A 10,043-nucleotide genomic window follows, 5' to 3' on the forward strand; every position below is an offset into this window, starting at 1 on the left:
TTACCTACATGCTGCTGGGATATTTCTCCTTATCTGCATGCTGCTGGGATATCTCTCCTTATCTGTGTGCTACCCTGGATGCCTGGTGCATGCTGGGGTGCCTTTCACCTGATGTGACTACTTCTGGATATCCCTCTCCTTACCTAAATGCTGCTGGGTTATCTCTCCTTATCTGCATGCTGCTGGGATATCTCTCCTTACCTACATGCTGGTGGGATATCTCTCCTTATCTGCGTGCTGCCCTGGATGCCTGGTGCATTCTGGGATGCCTTTCACCTGATGTGACTACTTCTGGATATCCCTCTCCTCATCTGCAAGCTGATGAGATATCCCTCCTTACCTGCAAGCTGCTGGGATATGTCTCCTGATCTGTGAGCTACCCTGGATGCCTTTCACCTGATGTGACTACTTCTGGATATCCTACTCCTTACGTAAATGCTGCTGGGGTATCTCTCCTTACCTGCAAGCTGCTGGGATATCTCTCCTGATCTGTGAGCTACCCTGGATGCCTTTCACCTGATGTGACTACTTCTGGATATCCTACTCCTTACGTAAATGCTGCTGGGGTATCTCTCCTTACCTACATGCTGCTGGGATATTTCTCCTTATCTGCATGCTGCTGGGATATCTCTCCTTATCTGCGTGCTGCCCTGGATGCCTGGTGCATGCTGGGATGCCTTTCACCTGATGTGACTACTTCTGGATATGCCTCTCCTTACCTACATGCTGCTGGGATATCTCTCCTGATCTGCGAGCAACCCTGGATGCCTGGTGCATGCTGGGATGCCTTTCACCTGATGTTACTACTTCTGGATATCACACTCCTTACCTAAATGCTGCTGGGGTATCTCTCCTCACCTGCAAGCTGCTGAGATATCCCTCCTTACCTGCAAGCTGCTGGGATATCTCTCCTGATCTGCGAGCTACCCTGGATGCCTTTCACCTGATGTGACTACTTCTGGATATCCCACTCCTTACCTAAATGCTGCTGGGTTATCTCTCCTCATCTGCATGCTGCTGGGATATCTCTCCTTATCTGCGTGCTACCCTGGATGCCTGGTGCATGCTGGGAGGCCTTTCACCTATTGTGACTGCTTCGAGATATCCCTCTCCTTACCTACATGTTGCTGGGATATCTCTCCTTATCTGCAGGCTGCTGGGATATTTCTCCTTACCTAAATGCTGCTGGGATATCTCTCCTGATCTGCAAGCTATCCTGGATGCCTGGTGCATGCTGGGATGCCTTTCACCTGATGTGACTACTTCTGGATATCCCTCTCCTTACCTACATGCTGCTGGGATAGCTCTCCTTATCTGCGTGCTGCTGGGATATCTCTCATTATCTACATGCTGCTGGGATATCTCTCCTTCTCTGCATGCTGCTGGGATATCTCTCATTATCTACATGTTGCTGGGGTATCTCTCCTCATCTGCAAGCTGCTGAGATATCTCTCCTTATCTGCATGATGCTGGGATATCTCTCCTTATCTGCGTGCTACCCTGGATGCCTGGTGCATGCTGGGATGCCTTTCACCTGATGTGACTACTTCTGGATATCCCTCTCCTAACCTACATGCTGCTGGGATATCTCTCCTGATCTGCGAGCTACCCTGGATGCCTGGTGCATGCTGGGATGCCTTTCACCTGATGTGACTACTTCTGGATATCCCTCTCCTTATCTGCAAGCTGCTGGGATATCTCTCCTGATCTGCGAGCTACCCTGGATGCCTTTCACCTGATGTGACTACTTCTGGATATCCTACTCCTTACCTAAATGCTGCTGGGTTATCTCTCCTTATCTGCATGCTGCTGGGATATCTCTCCTGATCTGCGAGCTACCCTGGATGCCTTTCACCTGATGTGACTACTTCTGGATATCCCTCTCCTTACCTAAACGCTGCTGGGGTATCTCTCCTTACCTAAATGTTGCTGGGATATTTCTCCTTACCTAAATGCTGCTGGGATATCTCTCCTTATCTGCGTGCTACCCTGGATGCCTGGTGCATGCTGGGATGCCTTTCACCTGATGTGACTACTTCTGGATATCCCTCTCCTTACCTACAGGCTGCAGGGATATCTCTCCTTACCTACATGTTGCTGGGATATCTCTCCTTATCTGCAGGCTGCTGGGATATCTCTCCTTATCTGCATGCTGCTGGGATATCTCTCCTTACCTAAATGCTGCTGGGATATCTCTCCTTACCTACATGCTGCTGGGATATTTCTCCTTATCTGCATGCTGCTGGGATATCTCTCCTTATCTGTGTGCTACCCTGGATGCCTGGTGCATGCTGGGATGCCTTTCACCTGATGTGACTACTTCTGGATATCCCTCTCCTTACCTACATGCTGCTGGGATATCTCTCCTTATCTGCCTGCTACCCTGGATGCCTGGTGCATGCTGGGATGCCTTTCACCTGATGTGACTACTTCTGGATATCCCTCTCCTTAACTACAGGCTGCAGGGATATCTCTCCTTACCTACATGTTGCTGGGATATCTCTCCTTATCTGCAGGCTGCTGGGATATCTCTCCTTATCTGCATGCTGCTGGGATATCTCTCCTTACCTAAATGCTGCTGGGATATCTCTCCTTACCTACATGCTGCTGGGATATTTCTCCTTATCTGTGTGCTACCCTGGATGCCTGGTGCATGCTGGGATGCCTTTCACCTGATGTGACTACTTCTGGATATCCTTCACCTTACCTAAATGCTGCTGGGATATCTCTCCTTATCTGCATGCTGCTGGGATATCTCTCCTTACCTACATGTTGCTGGGATATCTCTCCTTATCTGCGTGCTGCCCTGGATGCCTGGTGCATTCTGGGATGCCTTTCACCTGATGTGACTACTTCTGGATATCCCTCTCCTCATCTGCAAGCTGATGAGATATCCCTCCTTACCTGCAAGCTGCTGGGATATGTCTCCTGATCTGTGAGCTACCCTGGATGCCTTTCACCTGATGTGACTACTTCTGGATATCCTACTCCTAACGTAAATGCTGCTGGGGTATCTCTCCTTATCTGCATGCTGCTGGGATATCTCTCCTTATCTGCGTGCTACCCTGGATGCCTGGTGCATGCTGGGATGCCTTTCACCTGATGTGACTACTTCTGGATATCCCACTCCTTACCTAAATGCTGCTGGGGTATCTCTCCTGATCTGTGAGCTACCCTGGATGCCTTTCACCTGATGTGACTACTTCTGGGTATCCCTCTCCTTACCTACATGCTGCTGGGATATCTCTCCTTATCTGCATGCTGCTGGGATATCTCTCCTTATCTGCGTGCTACCCTGGATGCCTTTCACCTGATGTTACTACTTCTGGATATCCCACTCCTTACCTAAATGCTGCTGGGGTATCTCTCCTCATCTGCAAGCTGCTGAGATATCCCTCCTTACCTGCATGCTGCTGGGATATCTCTCCTGATCTGTGAGCTACCCTGGATGCCTTTCACCTGATGTGACTACTTCTGGATATCCTACTCCTTACCTAAATGCTGCTGGGGTATCTCTCCTTACCTACATGCAGCTGGGATATCTCTCCTGATCTGCGAGCTACCCTGGATGCCTTTCACCTGATGTGACTACTTCTGGATATCCCTCTCCTTACCTACATGCTGCTGGGATATCTCTCCTTCTCTGAATGCTGCTGGGATATCTCTCCTTATCTGCAGGCTGCTGGGATATCTCTCCTTACCTAAATGCTGCTGGGATATCTCTCCTTACCTACATGCTGCTGGGATATCTCTCCTTATCTGCGTGCTACCCTGGATGCCTGGTGCATGCTGGGATGCCTTTCACCTGATGTGACTACTTCTGGATATCCCTCTCCTTACCTACATGCTGCTGGGATATCTCTCCTTCTCTGAATGCTGCTGGGATATCTCTCCTTATCTGCAGGCTGCTGGGATATCTCTCCTTACCTAAATGCTGCTGGGATATCTCTCCTTACCTACATGCTGCTGGGATATCTCTCCTTATCTGCGAGCTACGCTGGATGCCTGGTGCATGCTGGGATGCCTTTCACCTGATGCGACTACTTCTGGATATCGCTCTCCTTACCTACATGCTGCTGGGATATCTCTCCTTACCTACATGCTGCTGGGATATCTCTCCTTCTCTGCATGCTGCTGGGATATCTCTCCTTATCTGCATGCTGCTGGGATATCTCTCCTTATCTGCGAGCTACGCTGGATGCCTGGTGCATGCTGGGATGCCTTTCACCTGATGCGACTACTTCTGGATATCGCTCTCCTTACCTACATGCTGCTGGGATATCTCTCCTTACCTACATGCTGCTGGGATATCTCTCCTTCTCTGCATGCTGCTGGGATATCTCTCCTTATCTGCATGCTGCTGGGATATCTCTCCTTACCTACATGCTGCCGGGATATCTCTCCTTACCTACATGCTGCTGGGATATCTCTCCTTATCTGCAGGCTGCTGGGATATCTCTCCTTATCTGCATGCTGCTGGGATATCTCTCCTTACCTACATGCTGCTGGGATATCTCTCCTTATCTGCATGCTGCTGGGATATCTATCCTTACCTAAATGCTGCCGGGATATCTCTCCTTACCTACATGCTGCTGGGATATCTCTCCTTATCTGCAGGCTGCTGGGATATCGCTCCTTACCTAAATGCTGCTGGGATATCTCTCCTGATCTGCGAGCTACCCTGGATGCCTGGTGCATGCTGGGATGCCTTTCACCTGATGTGACTACTTCTGGATATCCCTCTCCTTACCTACATGCTGCTGGGATATCTCTCCTGATCTGCGAGCTACCCTGGATGCCTGGTGCATGCTGGGATGCCTTTCACCTGATGTGACTACTTCTGGATATCCCACTCCTTACCTAAATGCTGCTGGGGTATCTCTCCTCATCTGCAAGCTGCTGAGATATCCCTCCTTACCTGCAAGCTTCTGGGATATCTCTCCTGATCTGCGAGCTGCCCTGGATGCCTTTCACCTGATGTGACTACTTCTGGATATCCCACTCCTTACCTAAATGCTGCTGGGTTATCTCTCCTCATCTGCATGCTGCTGGAATATCTCTCCTTATCTGTGTGCTACCCTGGATGCCTGGTGCATGCTGGGAGGCCTTTCACCTTATGTGACTTCTTCGAGATATCCCTCTCCTTACCTACATGCTGCTGGGGTATCTCTTCTTACCTACATGTTGCTGGGATATCTCTCCTTATCTGCATGCTGCTGGGATATCTCTTCTTACCTACATGTTGCTGGGATATCTCTCCTTATCTGCAGGCTGCTGGGATATCTCTCCTTACCTAAATGCTGCTGGGATATCTCTCCTGATCTGCAAGCTATCCTGGATGCCTGGTGCATGCTGGGATGCCTTTCACCTGATGTGACTACTTCTGGATATCCCTCTCCTAACCTACATGCTGCTGGGATATCTCTCCTGATCTGCGAGCTACCCTGGAAGCCTGGTGCATGCTGGGATGCCTTTCACCTGATGTGACTACTTCTGGATATCCCACTTCTTACCTAAATGCTGCTGGGGTATCTCTCCTCATCTGCAAGCTGCTGAGATATCCCTCCTTACCTGCAAGCTGCTGGGATATCTCTCCTGATCTGCGAGCTACCCTGGATGCCTTTCACCTGATGTGACTACTTCTGGATATCCCACTCCTTACCTAAATGCTGCTGGGTTATCTCTCCTCATCTGCAAGCTGCTGAGATATCCCTCCTTACCTGCAAGCTGCTGGGATATCTCTCCTTATCTGCGTGCTACCCTGGATGCCTGGTGCATGCTGGGATGCCTTTCACCTGATGTGACTACTTCTGGATATCCCTCTCCTTACCTACATGCTGCTGGGGTATCTCTCCTTATCTGCGTGCTACCCTGGATGCCTGGTGCATGCTGGGGTGCCTTTCACCTGATGTGACTACTTCTGGATATCCCTCTCCTTAGCTACATGATGCTGGGATATCTCTCCTGATCTGCGAGCTACCCTGGATGCCTTTCACCTGATGTGACTACTTCTGGATATCCCTCCCCTTACCTAAATGCTGCTGGAATCCCTCTCCTTAACTACATGCTGCTGGGATGTCTCTCCTTATCTGCATGCTTCTGGGATATCTCTCCTTACCTACATGTTGCTGGGATATCTCTCCTTATCTGCAGGCTGCTGGGATATCTCTCCTAATCTGCATGCTGCTGGGATATCTCTCCTGATCTGCAAGCTACCCTGCATGCCTGGTGCATGCTGGGATGCCTTTCACCAGATGTGACTACTTCTGGATATTCCACTCCTTACCTACATGCTGCTGGGGTATCTTTCCTTACCTACATGTTGCTGGGATATCTCTCCTTATCTGCAGGCTGCTGGAATATCTCTCCTTACCTAAATGCTGCTGGGATATCTCTCCTGATCTGCGAGCTACCCTGGATGCCTGGTGCATGCTGGGATGCCTTTCACCTGATGTGACTACTTCTGGATATCCCTCTCCTTATCTGCATGCTGCTGAGATATCCCTCCTTACCTGCAAGCTGCTGGGATATCATTCCTGATCTGCGAGCTACCCTGGATGCCTTTCACCTGATGTGACTACTTCTGGATATCCCACTCCTTACCTAAATGCTGCTGGGATATCTCTCCTTATCTGCTTGCTGCTGGGATATCTCTCCTGATCTGCAAGCTACCCTGCATGCCTGGTGCATGCTGGGATGCCTTTCACCAGATGTGACTACTTCTGATTATCCCTCTCCTTACCTACAGGCTGCTGGGATATCTCTCCTTACCTAAATGCTGCTGGGATATTTCTCCTTACCTACATGCTTCTGGGATATCTCTCCTTAGCTACATGCTGCTGGGACATCTCTCCTTATCTGTGTGCTACCCTGGATGCCTGGTGCATGCTGGGATGCCTTTGTCCTGATGTGACATATCTCTCCTTATCTGCATGTTGCTGGGATATCTCTCCTTATCTGCATGTTGCTGGGATATCTCTGCTTATCTGCATGCTGCTGGGATATCTCTCCTTATCTGTGTGCTACCCTGGATGCCTGGTGCATGCTGGGATGCCTTTGACCTGATGTGACATATCTCTCCTTATCTGCATGTTGCTGGGATATCTCTCCTTATCTGCATGTTGCTGGGATATCTCTGCTTATCTGCATGCTGCTGGGATATCTCTCCTTATCTGCGTGCTACCCTGGATGCCTGGTGCATGCTGGGATGCCTTTGACCTGATGTGACATATCTCTCCTTATCTGCATGTTGCTGGGACATCTCTCCTTATCTGCATGTTGCTGGGATATCTCTGCTTATCTGCATGCTGCTGGGATATCTCTCCTTATCTGCCTGCTACCCTGGATGCCTGGTGCATGCTGGGATGCCTTTGACCTGATGTGACATATCTCTCCTTATCTGCATGTTGCTGGGATATCTCTCCTTATCTGCATGTTGCTGGGATATCTCTCCTTATCTGCATGTTGCTGGGATATCTCTCCTTATCTGCGTGCTACCCTGGATGCCTGGTGCATGCTGGGATGCCTTTCACCTGATGTGACATATCTCTCCTTATCTGCATGTTGCTGGGATATCTCTCCTTATCTGCAAGCTGCTGGGATATCTCTCCTTATCTGCATGTTGCTGGGATATCTCTCCTTATCTGCATGTTGCTGGCATATCTCTCCTTATCTGCAAGCTGCTGGGATATCTCTCCTTATAGCCCCCCGCGACTATTGGGTGTGATCCTAATAAAGGCTCAAGCCCTTGAGGCCGCAAAGCTGTCTGGAAACCCATGAGCAGGGCAGGCTGTAGACTGTAATTGGGTCACTTAGATGATGGCATGTTGAGCCTTTCTTCCCCTGGCGATCTGCTCATCCCCAAAATGATTCTGCGACCTCGCGTTTTACATCAAGCCTCCTGGCAGCCGTGGCCAGGAGTATGTCTTGCTGCAGCTCCGGGGCACAGGACAGACCATTGCTTGCAAACTGGCCGTGTGTGAGTCCTGATAACCGGCTTTGCTCTAAACGATGATTTCATGTGTCAGGAAAGACATTCATGCTAAGCACCAAGGGTCTGATTCACAAAGCGTTTATCAATGCATGCGCCCTTTGTGAATCACAAGGCATGGCAAAGCAATCCACACTACTCTCCAGCGCTGATTGCTCTCTTGCACCGGGGATATTCCCCACCTCTTGCTGGCTTCACCTTCCCACCGCAATGTCTATCGCACAGGCTCCAGGGCGCCTCAAAAGCACAGTTCAGTGCAGACTTCCACTGCATATGACAAAGAAGCGCCCGCCTGGCCAGCTAGTGGCCAATCAGGCAATGCCAACTGTCTCTGGGCAAATGCACTATTAAAAGCTAAACCCAAGTGAACTGTGCCCTCAGTGTGAATTTCATGCAAGTGCCGGGCGCACAGTGGTTGGTGTCCGGGGGGATGTTGGGGGGGACAGACTATGGTAATTAGGAAAATTGTAAGCAAGGAGGGGGGTCCACACCCAAATGACCCTCGAGCCCACTGTGACAAGTTGGCATGCCTTATCTGCGTGCTGCGCTGGATGCCTGCTGCATGCTGGGATGTCTTTCACTTAATGCGAATGTTACTGGATATACTTCCCCTTGCCTGCAAGCTGCTGGGATATCCCTCCGTATCCGCATGCTGCTGGGATATCCCTCCTTAACCTGCATCTTGCTGGGATGCCTCTCCTTACCTACATGCTGCTGGGATATCCCTCCTTACCTGCAAGCTGCTAGGATATCCCTCCTCATCTGCAAGCTGCTGGGATATCCCTCCGTAACCTGCATCTTGCTGGGATATCCCTCCTTACCTGCAAGCTGCTAGGATATCCCTACTCATCTAGAAGCTACTAGGATATCCCTCCTCATCTAAAAGATGCTAGGATGTCCCGCCTTACCTGCAAGCTGCTAGGATATCCCTCCTCATCTGCAAGCTGCTAGGATATCCCTCCTTACCTGCAAGCTGCTAGGATATCCCTCCTCATCTGCAAGCTGCTAGGATATCCCGCCTTACCTGCAAGCTGCTAGGATATCCCTCCTCATCTGCAAGCTGCTAGGATATCCCGCCTTACCTGCAAGCTGCTAGGATATCCGTCCTCATCTGCAAGCTGCTAGGATATCCCTCCTCATCTGCAAGCTGCTAGGATTTCCCTCCTCATCTAGAAGCTACTAGGATATCCCTCCTCATCTGTAAGCTGCTAGGATATCCCGCCTTACCTGCAAGCTGCTAGGATATCCCTCCTCATCTGCAAGTTGCTAGGATATCCCGCCTTACCTTCAAGCTGCTAGGATATCCCTCCTCATCTGCAAGCTGCTAGGATATCCCTCCTCATCTGCAAGCTGCTAGGATATCCCTCCTCATCTCCCTCCTCATCTGCAAGCTGCTAGGATTTCCCTCCTCATCTAGAAGCTACTAGGATATCCCTCCTCATCTGCAAGCTGCTAGGATATCCCGCCTTACCTGCAAGCTGCTAGGATATCCCTCCTCATCTGCAAGTTGCTAGGATATCCCGCCTTACCTTCAAGCTGCTAGGATATCCCTCCTCATCTGCAAGCTGCTAGGATTTCCCTCCGTATCGGCTTGCTGCTGATTGTTGTTTACACAAAACTTGAGACACTACTCTCCAGAGGCTGCCCAGAGCAGTGGTAAGAGTGTCTGCCCAGAGCACGAGACACTACTTACCAGACGCTGCCGGGAGCATGCAACAGCACTCACCAGGGACAGCACTCACCATTTGTAGTATTGGAAGGAAGATGGTTGGAAGTCATCAGGAATCCGGTAAAGCACTGGAGACTTAGGTATATGAAAATGAGTACGTTTATTCTTAGTTACAGGGCAAGTGGAAAAGGCAAGAGCTAAATAGGTCACATCCTTTCAGTAAGGTTCTCCCATCCTGTCATTCCAACTGTAGCTATTGGAAGACTCATGTCCCATATAATACTAAATGACATAACTGTATTCCACTATCGGTACAGATAGGAACTATAAATGCTACACCAGAGTGTGCTCTGACATGAGGCACCTGTCACTACAGCACTGCTA

At 50.1% G+C, this 10,043-nt stretch overlaps 1 protein-coding gene across 2 annotated transcripts in view; it reads right to left on the reverse strand.

Moving 5' to 3' along the window:
- LOC138468406 (zinc finger protein 268-like) overlaps positions 1-9,604 on the reverse strand; it is a 716,891-nt gene extending 707,287 nt beyond the window's left edge. The window contains exon 1 of one of the 2 annotated variants that reach the window (XM_069608960.1): positions 9,520-9,604. The gene's annotated coding sequence lies outside the window, so the exon portion shown is untranslated. Of the gene's footprint in view, positions 1-9,275; positions 9,346-9,519 lie in introns of those variants that run through there. The other variant, XM_069608959.1, reaches the window with a different exon arrangement.
- Between the last annotated feature and the right edge of the window lie 439 nt (positions 9,605-10,043).

Source organism: Ambystoma mexicanum, chromosome 4q, assembly GCF_040938575.1.
Source record: "Ambystoma mexicanum isolate Mex_15411 chromosome 4q, UKY_AmexF1_1, whole genome shotgun sequence".
In the NCBI taxonomy this organism is placed as follows: Eukaryota; Metazoa; Chordata; class Amphibia; order Caudata; family Ambystomatidae; genus Ambystoma; species Ambystoma mexicanum.